The sequence below is a fragment of the Oratosquilla oratoria genome, chromosome 28 (genome assembly GCF_046742065.1).
Source record: "Oratosquilla oratoria isolate Oo_2021 chromosome 28, ASM4674206v1, whole genome shotgun sequence".
Taxonomy (NCBI): domain Eukaryota; kingdom Metazoa; phylum Arthropoda; class Malacostraca; order Stomatopoda; family Squillidae; genus Oratosquilla; species Oratosquilla oratoria.
This window is the reverse complement of record NC_134804.1, coordinates 16510797-16523781: the sequence shown is the minus strand read 5'-3', so window position 1 is coordinate 16523781 and position 12985 is coordinate 16510797. Positions and strand designations below refer to the sequence as shown.

At 44.3% G+C, this 12985-nt stretch overlaps 1 protein-coding gene across 7 annotated transcripts in view; it reads left to right on the top strand.

Annotated features, from left to right (window-relative positions):
- Positions 1-12985, top strand: part of LOC143040246 (tyrosine-protein kinase Src64B-like) — a 580796-nt gene that overhangs the window by 92846 nt on the left and 474965 nt on the right. Inside the window, exon 2 of one of the 7 annotated variants that reach the window (XM_076210994.1) lies at positions 6685-6736. The exons of the other annotated variants lie outside the window; for them this stretch is intronic. The gene's annotated coding sequence lies outside the window, so the exon portion shown is untranslated. The remainder of the gene's footprint in view (positions 1-6684; positions 6737-12985) is intronic. 7 annotated transcript variants of the gene reach the window in all.

The following is a 12985-nucleotide window of genomic DNA, read 5'->3' as shown; positions in this document are numbered from 1 at the left end:
ATGTGGAAATATCCACAAAGCGAAAGAGGGAAAACGTTGGGAGGGGAGAGAGCACAGAAACATTTATTAAACACGAGGGGTCCTAGAAACGTTTGTTGACGGAGAGGGGCTCTAGTAACGTTTATGGAAAAGGATCGGGTTTTAGGAAAGTTAGTCATGGGAAGTGGTTTGGTAAATTTAATTCAATGACGAAAGATCAATAGAATATTTATCGAAGCTGAAAGGTCAGTTGAACGTTCATGAAGGGGGCGGGGCCGATGTTATGTTCATGGAAGTGGAGCTGATGCAACGTTTACGAAGAGGAGGAGGAGGAGGAGGGTGGGAGTAGAAGGTACGTTTATCGCCGAGAATATTTGGTTATTATATAGCTGGAAGCTCGCTGTCTGAGCGGGTTAGGGCGTTGTTACTTGGGATGGCGGTTCGAATCCTGCCACCGGCGAAGTTGAACCAAGGGCATGGTTAATTAAATTCCACGCTACAAATTCCTCTGTGAGGGGCACCGTCCTAGCCTTCCGATAGGTGGGAGATTGTGAACGTAAACCATTTCACATATAGTTGGGACTAAATCGCGATGATCCAAGGTGATTGCGCCGGTTCCACACTCCATTCACTCCCACAGACTTCCCGATGTTCGACAGTTCACATTGCCTTTGTATCATTAATACAACCTTACCAAATAGTACGAAACCCCCGTGTTGAGGTACAGACTGTATTGTACCTCAGGGGATAGACCGGTCGTTCTGCAGTGGACCCTCAAGGCCGGACAATGGCAATATAGGTCATATGAAGCTGACAAAGGTGAACGTGGAATGGTACCGGTGTAATTTCCAACATAAACATACGCTCTAACCTGACGGTAGGAAATGGAAGCTTTACAATCAGATGGTTCGTGTGCGCACCTTACAGTAATACAATAGAGACACGCGTCAACAAGGTAGATTTGCCACATGCCACCAGCGACTTGTAGTCATACGGCGCGCTGCTGTATCAAGTTCATTTGTCCGCAGCTGAACGTGATGGTGGTGGAATATGTGTGAGATTTTTTGTTGCGCACGTACTTGGGGGCCGATGGGAGTTCGCACGTGGTGAGGTGGAGTGGTACGTGATGTGAGGGGACGTGCCTCTCCTTGGTGAGGAGGAAGGTAGTGATGGTACACACTCCAGGGCTGAATAAGGGCACTACATAAAAAGAAGTCAAAGGTCTAGTTCAAAGTTTCTGAGTTTATTCCTGACCGGTTTCGCTTTATGCTTCTTCAATTACCACTGAAGACCCATAGAGCGAAACCGACCAGGAATAAACTCAGAAACTCGGAACTAGACCCCTGACTTCTTTTTCCACCTTCATTAACTTGTCACAATGTACCAGCATATATATATATATATATATATATATATATATATATATATATATATTATATTATCAACCACAATACACTTTAATTCTAAGCCATCAACATCGAGAGACTCGAGGAGTCCAGTATACAGAAATTGAAACTTGGTACAGCTAAGGACTCGAACCTGCGCAAGCACGTTACAAGTGTTAGTGACTTAACCGATTGCGCCATCTCTTGATAGTGCGATCGGTTAAGTCACTAACACTTGTCACGTGCTAGTGCAGGTTCAAGTCCTTGGCTGTACTACGTTTCAATTTCTGCATGTTGCCCTCCTCGAATTTATCGATGTTGATGACTTAGAATTAAAGTGTATTGTGTTTGATAAAAATGTATATCTGTTCACTGGGACCCATTCCGTGTTGTCATTACAGCATCTAAGCAAGATGCTGTAATGACTGTCATTTTATATTTTTTGTAATTATTTGTCTTTATTATTTGCTTGATATTCATTTATTATTTCTGTATTATTATTTGCTATTTACCTGTTTGTTTATTATTTAACTATACGTATGCATTTATTTATTTCATTATATATATGTATATATATATATATATATATATATATATATATATGTGTGTGTGTGTGTGTTTTCGCATCCGATCTAGTTATAGACGAGAAGGTCTGCCGGCATGCTCCGCCTTTGTAATCCTTTGTAATATATATATATATATATATATATATATATATATATATATATATATATATATATATATATATATATATATGTATATGATAATAAGTAAAGATTGACAAATATAGAGGTGGGGTGGCAAAATGAAAAGTTAAGGCAAGAGTAGTGAGTTTAGTCAGAACCAGACGTTGCGATCTCTGAGGAAGACCCAAGAGGTCGAAACGTCTGGTTCTGAATAAACTCACTCTTCTTGCCTTAACTTTTCATTTTGCCACCTCACACACACACACACACACACACACACACACACACACACACACACACACACACACACACATATATATATATATATATATATATATATATATATATATACAATTTGTGTGTGTGTTTAGTGAAGTGCTTGCAAAATTAACACGCTTGTGATGTAGTAAGACTATGATAGTTGAGTTGAGACAATGCCATGTGATATAATTGGAAAGTGTTTGGCTCCTAAGTGGTGCCTGACGCAAACAGGATGACTTCAGCAGTGAGCATCGTGTACGCATATGTCCACAAACGCGTGTACACGCACACACACACACACACACACACACACACACACACACACACACACACACACGCTCACGCTCACACTTGAGAAACGGACTTGGTTGCTTGGAGTAGGCCTCCTCGATGGAACGAACTCGTTTGATGGAAGTGTAGATTGAGGAGGACCTGAAGTTGGCCACCGTGGAAGTCGGCGGCCGAAATGGAATTCTCTCTCTCTCTCTCTCTCTCTCTCTCTCTCTCTCTCTCTCTGTGTGTGTGTGTGTGTGTGTGTCGTTGGTACTGGCGATTTTTCTAGCTACTAATTCGCTCTGTTGAAGGACCAAGAGTTAATCATGAAAACCACCCGGAAATCTGAATTGTATTGAACACTCGGTTATTTGAAATTGCATGTGTGTGTGTGTGTGCGCGCGCGTGGTTATATTGCTTGTGGGGGGAGGCGTTTACACAAGTGTTGCATATGCAAGGTCTACATACATGTTAGTACGTATGTGTTTTAACATGTAGATGACTATGGGAAGCTTTCCGCTTCAGGTTCAGGAGGTCGAGAGAGAGGAGGAGGAGGTAAGGAGGGAGAGAGAGAGAGAGAGAGGGGTAAGGTGAAGGAGAGATAGGAGGAATGAAGGACCCCCCGTCCTGCTTTTCCTTCTCGAGACCCGCCCCGGGTGTCCTCCGCACAAGGAAGGATAGAGTCGGTCACCCGGGCTTTCTTGGAAGAAAGGCGAGAGGCGTAGGTGGGGGTGGCAATGTTTACGATGCCACGTGGTGATGGTGGTGGTGGTGCCAGTAGTTTGAATTTTATGAGAATAAGAGAGGAATCGGTTGTGGTGATGGAAAACTTTTTTTTTTTTTTTTTTTTTTGGAAATGGAGGTGATGTCTGTGGTAGTGGTGCTGGTGGAGGTGTTAGTGATGGCAGTGGTGGTGTCCTCATCGACCCGCTTCATCCAGTTTCACCATCTTATTAACAATTGCCTCCTTTCGCCCTTTCCCGTTTTCTTTCTTACCAGCTTCCTTCTCGTCTCAACACCCCCACACTCATACGCTGTCTGCTTTTGCGTTTCCTCCTCTTCCTCCTCCTCCTCCTCGTCGTCGTCCTCGAACTCGAACCCCCACTTCCTTCCCTTCCTCCCTCCCTCCCAGCCTCCTCCACTTGTCCTCCAACAACACCGTCTCCTCTTTCTCTTCCTCAACCAACTCTTATTCCTATTTCTCCTCTATCTCGTTGCTACTCAGTCGTTTCATCTCCGTTCTTTTGTCTCGCCATCGTCTGCACCATCTTTTCTCCCCTCTCCGCTTTCCTCTCGTCTTGTCTGGCCACCTACTCATCCCCTCACCTCTCCCCTGTTTCTTTGGAATTCCTCCCCTCTCCCACCTCCCTCCTCGTTCACCACCTTCGTAGCGATTAACCCTTTCGTTTTTTGCCTGTCGTCGCAGTGAAGGGGTGATGTAACCCTATGGTGTTCGGAAGAATGACATGTGAAGCTTACTGTGGTCCTTGAGGGGTTAAACTCGTAGTCACATAACCTTAACTCTTGAACGGCGAGAGGTTCCTGTAAGCTGAGTCAAGTCAATCTTGCATAAGACGAAGCTGAATCTTTAAAGTGAGAGGGAATCGCCGCAGTTTAGGTTATTCGACACGGCTTAATTGAGATTAGTACATCAACGAGATTAGTACTTGGCGACGTAGGGTCGCCAGGTTCCTTGAAGCTGAATGGAATACGAGGAAGTTCCTGCAAGTAGGCTTGATGGACACATCTTCATCGAGATACCCTTTCGCAACGCAGTCTCTTTACTGAGTGCCTTTTGGGCTGAACAGGATACCGTAGTTGGGTCCTTGGGGTTGCAGGTCCCCTGCAAGAGAGAGCCGGGCAATGGGGAGAGTATTTTATTAGCTGAATAATCGTCTTGTGTAAGAAGAGCATCGTTTAACTCCTCCCGTACTAAGAGGATAGGAACTTCTTAATTTTGGTTGCCTCGAGGCTGTTGTGTGTTTGAGACCACACACACACACACACACACACACACACACACACACACACACACACACACACACACACACACACACACACACACACACACACACACACACACACACACACACACACACACACACACACACACACACACACACACACACACACACACACACACACCTACCTACCTACCTAACCTATCTACCTACCTCTCGTTAGCGAAAGGTGAAGTGTCTCAGATTCGTGCCGTTTGGGTGAAGTCGCCCGACTGTCGAGCGAGCAGCGGCTAATTACCAGAGGGGAATCTTTTTAATCCCGAGCGTAATAGGTCATTTTGCTGCCATCTTCGCCGTTTCTTCTTCAGGGTCCTCGGCATTGAAACGAGGCCCATCAGCCTCGCTTTGAGGCCTATTGAGATGGAGCTCATCAATGGGTGCTCATGTACGGCCGAAGTCGGCACCTGTATCTTTAGTTCGTAGAAGTGTTAGTCACTAGCAAACTTGAGACCAGCTATCTCGATTAGTTCATTGACTACCTCATTCGACATGTATGTTTGTGTGCCCCCAGGCGATTTTATGCAGCTAAGAGGGTTGTCATCTGTGTTCAGTCGAGGGCAGTCGCATTGCGTCATCAACCAGCCTCGCTGTTCCGGCCTTTCCTCTGCAGATGGGACGTTGTCTGTTAGCCTCGCACGGGGTCCCGGAAAAGAGCAAGAAGCAGAAGTAGGCTGCGTTTCGAGCGCGAGTCCCTCATCAGCTGTGCATTAGTTGAGGGTTTGGCCGAATGCAAAGGATCTGTTCTGAGTTGAAATTCCCTTTGTGTCCAATGGGCAGTCACGGAGATGACTAGAATAGCTAGGCGGCATCCAGAAGAGTGCCAGCCGATACGGAACGGGTTAATGGGGGACAGCTCGGAAACCCGTCGCTACCGAGAGGGACCCAGGCGACTTACAGACAGGATAAAAGGAAAAGGTGTTCATTCAGGGTCCTGTTGCCATCGGGATGGTTTTCAAATTGCTGTCGTAACCCTTCCCCTCAAAAAAAAAGAAAAAGTAATAGATAAATAAAGCTGCACAATGGCATTGTACAAGTATACAGACTTTCCTGCTGTCGTCAAAAAGAAGTTTCATTCATCGAAGGAGTGTCTGGATCCCGGGCTGAAAGGAACCACGGTCGATCGTAGGCCTCCTTCGGAACTCCCCACTCAGTTAGACCAGGGCCTTCAGCTTGGCTCTACAGTGGGCGAATATCGTTGTGGGGCGGCAGCTAGACCAAAAGTCAGAAAGGTCGCCACCATATGGAAGTGGTTAAGGACCATCCCAGTTTACAACATCCTGTCACGTGCACCCTCCTTTGTTTTTTTTATCCTTCGTCCACTTGTCCTTTTTTCCACGTCCTTTCATCCTCTGTTTCTCGTTATCTCGTCCTTACTCTCTTGTTCTTTGACCCTCGTCCTCTTGTCCTTCTTCAGCCTGACCTTTGTGTTATCGTCTTCGCGTCACCCGTCCTTCATCAATCTGTCTGCCTGCCTCTCTCTCGTTTCCCCTACTTTGCGCCTCGCCTTCCATCGCTCGGACGTTTGTAGACGAGAGAGTAAATTGATTTGGAATAATTTGCTTGGCCCTTTCGTTGTAATTTACGATGTGTTTTTACATTTTCCGAGTGTTAGCAGTCTTAACTTTGAGCTTTCAGTAGTCCAGGGGCATCTTAGAATCCCTTGTTCCAATCTAAACCTAATCTATCAGTGTGGTTTTGGGTTAAAAAGATAAGAGACAGATTTCTCTCCCTCCCTCACTCCCTACTTCCCTCCTTCCCTTTCTCTCTCTCTCTCTCCCCTCCCCCTTCTCCCCCTCTCTTTCTCTCTTTCACCCTCTCTAGTCACTACCGCACTTGTCATGAGGATGCTGGGGTTCGAGTCCTTGGCAGTACCACATTTCAATTTCTGCATGTCGGCCTTGATGGCTTAGAATTAAAGTGCATTGTGGTTGTTAAAAATGCATATGTATATGTTGCATCATCTTATGCACAGTTATTTGTACACGGGACGCCAAGAGTTTCGGGAATGAATGTTCATGTAGACGACCACCAGACTCTGTCCCGTGCCGCCTTTGTTAACCTTCGCTTTCTCTCCCACAGGTAAGGTTCTGCAGCCGCTCCCGTTGCCCAAGTGTTGTCCTTACAAATCAAGGTAATTATGGTGACGGACCCGCTTCGGGTATATCGCTTTAAAAATTAAGTTGGTTTGTTTGTGTGTGTGTGTATTTGTCTGTGTGGTACGGTTTCGCCATAGTCTTGGATCACGTGCTGGGCTCGTGGTCAACAACTACCGTGGCGGAAGAGAGCTAGTTTATGTAGACTATTCAGTTTTAATGCCGTAACATCACACACACACACACACACACACACACACACACACACACACACACACACACACACACACATACGCGCACACACATCACCTTGCACAAGGGGAACAGTAACAGTTTGTGTTAACGAAAGCTTTTCACGCTGGGAGCGCAGCTTGACCTCACGCGTGAAAGGTCACTGTGTGTGTGCGTGTGTGTGCGCGCGCGCGCTCGATCATGTGTTCGTGGATGTGTTAAGTATCTACATAGGTGTGTGTATAACATGTACTTTATACTTGGCCACATGGTGCGTGGCACTCTGCCGAAATCGAGGTTAAAGTGTAAACTTTCTCAATTGTAATCAAGCCAAGACTGCCCTAGGGAAAGGTTCGGGGGAAAGACCAGTCACGGACTAGTCGTTAGGGTGCTCCCTCCCTCCCCCTTCCTCTTCCTCTTCCTCTTCCCCTTCCTCCCCCTCTTCCCCCTCTTCCCCCTCTCTCTTCCTCACTCTTCCTCACTCTTTCCTTGACCACTTCTGATACTGTGCTTACTCTCTTGTTGTTCCTTATACGTTTGACCGAGATATTATTGATAAATCTGTGTGTGTGTGATATATATATATATATATATATATATATATATATATATATATATATATATATATATATATATATATATATTTTCTATGTCAGGGATAACAATCTGCATGGAGTGAGATATTTCAAAAAGGTAATTAATAAATCATACATCGATAGAAACCTATTGGAATGTAGTTTTACCAAGCTTAATTTTGCTGATTATATAGACCAAATTGTTTACATTTTAGAAAATTAATTGAAGTTGCTTAGGGGCATTAGTGGCTCTTCTGTACTGATCTCATTGGGTCAACTTCCTCCAGTTCTTTGTCATTCCTTTCGTCCTCTTTTTTCATATCTATTCTCACTTGATGTGGGCGCAGAGGCCAGTGTGCTACATACCATTTCATTTGAATGACAGTAGTCAATTTCATATGAGCGCCCTAACTCTCGTATGCTTAAAAGAAAATGTGGAATCCGAAACGAAACCACATGCCATCGCAAATGTAGGTCTTATTTCAGGTTAGCATACGGTCCAGAATAATTGATATGCGTTATCGTGTGGTCTTGTGCTCGCCCCCATAACTTTTTTTTTTTCATTATAAGTAAGTGGACTTCCTTCTCAAATGGATAATCGCTTATGTTCACAAAACATCCAAAACAGTTGTTAAACTAGAATAGTGGGAAAAGCATTGGCGAAAGTATAAGATAACTAGTGATAGAAGCAAATGAACTAGAATAACATGTTGACTTTCAGAACTTGCGAACATAGACATAGGTATCAGACCTTCAGAAATAGAAAAGAACCCTCAAGAATTTTAGTGCACGGTGGGTGTTTCTAAACTCTTCGCCAGAAAGAAGTTAATGTATCGACCAATTTATTCTTTTATCGTTCAAATAATGTGTTATTGCGCTCAAAGGTTTTGCGGCAGCCATCGCTGTACTAAATCAATACTAGCTTCTAGAAATCTTTACCATTAATTGACAGTACCTATCCTGTCCTAACCTAATCTAAAGTTATCCTGTGATCCTGCGTCAATCTGTTAGAATGTCTCAACAATTATATATATATATATATATATATATATATATATATATATATATATATGCAGGAGTGACTATTGGGAAAGAATAATGAAGCAAAGCGCTTTTTTTTTTTTGTATTTACATCCTCAGAACAAAGCACTTGGCACTGGATGTAAATACACGAAAGCGCTTCGTTTAGTTAAGTTTTTCTTTCCCAGTGGTCACTTTTGCATAATTGAACACAATTCACCAGAGCTTCTTATTAACACACACACACACACACACACACACACACACACACACACACACACATATATATATATATATATATATATATATATATATATATATATATATATACACACACCCACACCCACATATACCAAGGGTTTTTCCCCCTTACGGGGGGGGGGTAGCCAACCCTCTCCCTCTTTTCTTAGCTCCTCCTGTAGTGTATGTATGTGTATGCATGTTTGTATGTATGTAGTGGTTTTCTCACCTCCTCATCTCCCCTATTTAGTTTTTTCTTTCTTTTTACCTCCTACACACTCCTATCTTAGTTTATGACATCTTAGAAATTACAGCCCCGAGAACTCCTTAGAGACTCTCAGGTACATCAGCTTCAACGTCGTGTTTTTAACTTTAAAAATATGTATGAGACTTGTTTAATGCATCCGGCCTCGTCTTGTCAATTGTTGGATTTTTTCCCCATTATGAATGGAAAAGAGAGTGTTTTGTAGAATATAGTAAGACAGTAGGCAGACATTTAACGTGTATCTAGAGTGCCCTCAATCCGTCACCTCCAAAGTGTTGAAATACTTTTTTAATTGTCTTAAATTGGGGTGAGCCACGGTTCTTACCGTTCGTGTGCGTGCTGTGACGAGCACGGGCGTGGTTGACTCCCCCCCTCATCCACCCCCTCCCCCACCCACCCACTCGCCCCCGGAAGGGTCCAAGTGCCCGCAGGTGTGCTGCAAGCCGGAATGATCAATGCAGCGGAGTGCAATGCAGCCGACGGGGTGGGGTCCGTGCAGTTGCATAAATGCAATTTCACGGCGTGAAGGAAGGAAGGAAGGGTACGATGTCGTTGGGAACCTTCTTTTTGTGGAGCTCAGCCTGAGTGCTTCCTTGGACCCCCCCAAGGGTCCGCAAGGGCTTGTGACGGTGTCCCCAAACAGGAAACTAGCAGTAGGTAGTCGATGCTAGACAATTTCTTTCTAGTGTTGAAAACTTCTCTAGGTGGAGAAGAAGCGGGTTCTTTCAACACAGGATCTGTGTCTAATCAGGTCGAGTAGGTCGGGACTTTGGGGAATATCTTTGATAGTCACCAGAAGCGTTGTTGTAGTCCCTCCACCTCCCCCTCCCCCTCCCCCCTTGCCTCATAGTTCTTCATCGTGGTATTCCCCAGGCACTGAAGGGTTTGACGATCACTGGAGTAGCAGCTGACTATATAACCCTGGTATTATTGTATAAACGCATACTCGCACACGCGTAAACTCGTACATATTCGCCCTCACATAGTAGTAAACACTTAGGCATACGCTCGCACAAATGAACACGCATGTGCTCACACACACACAGACACACACACACACACACACACACACACACACATATACAGACGTACACACTCGCGCACACGCGTGCACATAACATTGCAATTCCAGCGTTGCACCAGTTCTAAGTGCCGACAGCCGGGGCTGTTTCGAATCTGTCTGAATATATTAATACTTAGCAAGGCGGTCGTCGCCGTCGTGGTCGTCTGGTGGTTTGTCCTCCTTCTGAGAGTCACGATTTCGGTCCCCTTGCTTACGTAATACCTCTCTCTCTCTCTCTCTCTCTCTCTCTCTCTCTCTCTCTCTCTCTCTCTCTCTCTCTCTCTCTCTCTCTCTCTCTCTCTCTCTCTCTCTCTCTCTCTCTCTCTCTCTCTCTCTCTCTCTCTCTCTCTCTCTCTCTCTCTCTCTCTCTCTCTCTCTCTCTCTCTCTCTCTCCCCCTCCCCTCTACAGTCTCTCTCGTCTCTTATCTTCTCTTCCTTCTCTCCTTTTTTCTCTTTCTCTCTCTCCTACAGTTTCTCTAGTCTCATATCTTCTCTCTCCTTTTCTGTCTCTTTCTCTTTCTTTCTGTCTCTCCTCTACAGTCTCTCTCGTCTCTTATCTTCTCTTTTCTCTCTCTCTTTTTCCTTTTCTTTCTCCTTTTCTTTCTCCCTCCCGGAGAGAAGTCTTGAGATCAGGGCTGGAAGATAAGACCGACCCCGTATCGCAACAACCGTGCGGCCGCGCACCTTTTCCGAGAACGGTTGCGACGCAGCTACCGGGACAGGAAGACGCTTGAGAATGCCCGATCAAGGTCATTGTTCGTCCTTGTGCCCTTCCGGGAACCTTCTCCAGATTCCAGGCACTGAGACATGGAACGAGTAAATCCCTCAGTTCATCTCACGCTTTACACATTTTATTCAGGATAACCCCGATACATTTTATCAGATAGAAGTTTAAGGAGTTGAAGGGCAATTTGGAGTGGTTAATTAAGTCATCTGAGGGTAAAAATGTAAAGAATGTCACCAGGTATGGGTCGACGATGGTCTCAATGAAAGAAGAGAGCGAAGGAAAAAAAATAAAGAATAAAAAACATGGCGACTGTGCAGCCGTGTCTGTCCGACATGAACCTTTGCCTGGGCCCAAAGGCACCAGAGGCTGACCTTTCCAAGGCCCACTGCTCGCCCTCGACCCGGCGAAAATGTCAGCTCGAATGTATGTAGCGTCACTGCTGCCGCAGAGCTGCCGTCTTCCTTACCTTCCTCCTCCTCCTCCTCCTCCTACTCCTCCGCCTCCTCCGTGTTTCCCTTCATCATCTTTCCCCACTTCCTCCTCTTCTCTCTTGTTCCCCTTCTCCATCAACGCTTCATTCCTCCTCCTCCTCCTCCTCATTCTCCCTCCTCCTCCTCCTTCGTGTTTCCCTTCATCATCTTTCCCCCCTTCCTCCTTATCCCTCTTGTTCCCCGTCTCCATCAACGCCTCATTCCTCCTCCTCCTCCTGCTCCTCCTCATTCGTGTTTCCCTTCATCATCTTTCCCCCCTTCCTCCTCATCCCTCTTGTTCGCCGTCTCCATCAACGCTTCATTCCTCCTCCTGCTGCTCCTCCTCCTCCTGCTCCTCCTTCTCCTGCTCCTCCTTCGTGTTTCCCTTCATCATCTTTCCCCCCTTCCTCCTCTTCCCTCTTGTTTCCCCTTCTCCATCTAAGCTTCATTCCTCCTCCTCCTCCTACTACTACTACTTTTCCCCCTCCTGTTTTACTACTTTTTTCCTCATTTCCCTCGCATTTCCCTTCCCTTTACCTTCGTTTTTTTTTCTTTCTTTTACCTGCTTCCCCCGTTCTACATTTTCATTCTTCTTTCCCTTCCACTCTTTGCTTTCTTGTTCCTTTTTGGTAAATTAAGAGGAACACACACACACACACATGTACATTAATATATATATGTATATATATATTATATATATGTATATATATATATATATATATATATATATATATACCGGTATACATATATATACACAGTATATAAACGTTTGTGTGTGTGTGTGTTTGTTCATTTTATAAAAAAAATTTAGGGGGAGAGTTCAACTACAAAGAACAGCTATTTCCTGCTCAGACAAACCAAAAGCTAGCACCATCGACAATTATTTTATTTTATTATAATTATTTATTAATTAATTAATTTATTTATTTATATTTTTTTCAAATTGAGTTTTGTCGGTTTGAACCCTCTTACCTGTGCCACCTAAAAGATCACGCTCTTGTTTTGTGCAGTCTGGAACAACCTCGCGGCAAAATGAGAACAGATCTTGACACCAATTTCAGAAGAACCGTAACGAGACCGTAAGCAGTTTCGACTGAAGCGCGGTAAATATTTTTGTCTTCTTCGCGTTCGCGTTCGCGTTCGTCCTCTTCTTCTTCGCGTTCGTCCTCTTCTTCTTCGCGTTCGTCTTCTTCTTCGCGTTCTTTTTCTTCTTCTTCTTCTTCCTCTTCTTCTTCGCGTTCTTCTTCTTCTTCTTCTTCGCGTTCTTCATAAAAGTCCTTTTGATATCAAAGTATTTGCGTGGCATGCTGACACACTTGGGTTAATCATGATCTATCTTTTCTGACAAAATTGAAATCACGACCACACCTGTACAAGGAATGAGGAAGACTTTTAATTGCTAGAACACTAAAATGTTATTTCTCATTGGCTTGTTCAAGCGTGTCACGTGACGGTATCGCAAAAGTCGACGCATGCGCTGTTGGGAAATTTATTTAAACCATCTATGTTGATGCTTGGCGCTCTCCCGGATTAGAAATTGGAATTTTTATTCACGTAATTTTTGTTTTATTTATTTTAATTACAGTTAATTTTGGTAAATGCGAGTTCAGTTGAAATTACGATAAAGACGTATTTTATGATATATGAATATTTTGATAGTAAATTGAAGGCCTTTGAAGCTAAAATATCGAAATAA